This window comes from Strix uralensis, chromosome 5 (genome assembly GCF_047716275.1).
Source record: "Strix uralensis isolate ZFMK-TIS-50842 chromosome 5, bStrUra1, whole genome shotgun sequence".
NCBI classification, from domain to species: domain Eukaryota; kingdom Metazoa; phylum Chordata; class Aves; order Strigiformes; family Strigidae; genus Strix; species Strix uralensis.
Window position 1 is genome coordinate 70,665,312 of NC_133976.1, and position 2,461 is coordinate 70,667,772.

The window sequence follows — 2,461 nt, forward strand, 5'->3', positions numbered from 1 at the left end:
AGTCAAGGACGTCCATGGGGGGATCGCCCCATTCGGAAGGTCCTGTGAGCCTCCTGGGAACGCTGCAAGATTCCAAATGAGCTTTAAACGACTAGAGAGGGAGTCTGTATTGAGTACTAGCTGGTATTTCAGAGGTGGTGTGGGATTCACCCGACGCATTCATTGGTCCTTCAGCTAACGTCATACTGAATTCACCTATCAGGCTCAGAGAGTCCTTCCTGCAATTGCAGCTGAAAGTAAGAAACAACGTCTATGTGTTTTCTTCAGACAAATACACGTCAGGATCCCATAATGCACGAAACTGGAGGAAAAGAAATCCACACGCAAAAACGTTCTCTCACTTTAAAACAACCATTCAGGTAACTGCTTGATACAATTCCATCTTTTTAGTAAAAGCAACAGGTCTCCCCCCACCTGTGTTTCAGACCCCCCAGACAGCCCCGCTGTCAGTGCTGCTCTGAGCTGACCCAGGGCAGTTCCACACGCAGCATTAGGCCATTCTGATTATATTAGGATGAAATGATTTTTTTTCCTGTTGCTTCTAGAAGTGTTGATAGTGTACTTCTGAAAATGTTGCTGAAAGAGCATGTTGTTTTATTCTAATAAATTACGCACAAAACGTTCTGTCTCTCTATTTTGACAGCAGAGCCAAGAAGACATGCGAGTCAATAAAAAAGGAGAACGCTAATGTACACAGGAGAAAGAGATGAAGCGAGTACTTCAATTTACAAGGAAAATCTAAACTCAAACAAGGGAATTATCAACTGGAAAATCCAAAGGTGATAAAATTACAAATTCTGAAAATAAGATGTAGGAAGTGCACTATAACATTTCAAATTTCAATAGCCTTCAATAGATGTACTAAGTTTAATCTGTTATGAAAAATTGACAGTTGAAGTTATTTTTATAGACTATGTTTTAAGGCATAATTCCTAATACGAATAAATACTATTGGTTTGACTTAGCTTTCAGAGGACTTTTAATGTAAACAACAATAGTGATCCATTCTAGAAAGTAGCTGTTTTGGTGTGAAAGCCAGATTTTTAGACGGTTTAGCTGTTTGCCGGATGTTTGGGGGCTCAGTCTGAGTTTAATCTTGAGATTTTGCCATTTTAGCAGGGCAGCAGAACCGTGTTAGGAACTAAATGAGCTTCACCACAAAACTCCCAGAATTAACTGAAATAGTTTTTACACACATTTTGAACTAAAGGATAGCAGATTGGGTAAAGACCAAGATCAAAGTGAGAGGAAGCATGGTAAGAAGGATACTGTAATATTGCTTTCTGAAGAAGCAAACCTCACACCCAGTTGTTACATAAAGATAGAAATTACATCTGTCTCAGGTGTTTTTCCCTTTTCGCATCTACCTGACCTTTGGTCATTCTTAGAACATAATCAGTTTTGGAGGAGGGCCCTTCAAACTTCTTTCTGTAGCACTGGGATCCAGCACTTATCTGGGTGGCACCTGTAACTGTGAATGTAAAAGTGTTTTTCTTCCTTGGAGCCTTTTCTTCATTGTGACTGTTCAGAACGTGGGGATGGATCAGATACCTTCCAGGGTGCCTTCGAGCTGAAATGATTCTACCGTTCTATGAGAAATACAGTCATACAGTTCTCTACCCTACTTTATGGAGAGTATCTTGCATAAACCTCAGGTGGTAATGATGTAATTTTTATTCTATTTAGAAATCTAATTTTTAATAATTTACATTTATAAAGGCTCTAGTTGTAAAACGAACAAGCTTTAGAAAACTCTTTTCTCTTCGGATATTATTAATAGCAGGAATAATTAATAAATAGATATTGGTTTATAGAGCACAGGTGCTCTAGGAACAATACTGAAGACCAGTAACCATGATGACCGAAGACTGCATCAGCAAACAGTGGTGTCCGAAGAGGAATTAGAACGGCACGATAAGAACTAGCCGAAACTGTGGAATATAATGGACTTTTGAAATGGATGATGAATTAAGAGTTGAGAGTTCCTGGAAAATCACCAAAGACTCTTTGTATTGTATGTTATATCGTATATATAGAGGGTGCTTTTTGTTAGCTGTTGCCACTCACTGAGGTGATGGCCCAACTCTGAGTTGTTAATAAAGCAAGCCTAGAGACACCCACAGTCTGGTAAAATCCTTTAACACTAGTGACTGTAAACATGCATGCAGTTGGGCCTCACTTTCCTTAACTGAGAGAAGAAAAATCTAGAGTACCTGGTTTAGCTGAGAGTTAGAAAATGTAAAAAAACAGACAAGAAATATCTTTTTAAAATCAAGGACTAAACGTGTTGAAAATGTTTCCTCCCCACTAACTAGACATCGCAGTTTCAAATTGCAGTACACGATGCCTTGCGGCAACATGTTCTATGTCGTCTGCCTGAGGCCATTTAAAATCTTCCTCAGAGGGATATTGTGTCCAGTTAGATAAGGCCTGGCCTAGCCGTTATCTAAGAGTGCAGCGA

At 39.4% G+C, this 2,461-nt stretch overlaps 1 long non-coding RNA gene across 1 annotated transcript; it reads left to right on the plus strand.

Moving 5' to 3' along the window:
• Nucleotides 1–660: 660 nt before the first annotated feature.
• LOC141943805 (uncharacterized) lies at nt 661–2,121 on the plus strand. The gene is made up of 2 exons (XR_012629056.1): nt 661–779; nt 1,815–2,121. It is a non-coding gene; the product is annotated as an uncharacterized LOC141943805 (long non-coding RNA).
• Nucleotides 2,122–2,461: the final 340 nt, after the last annotated feature.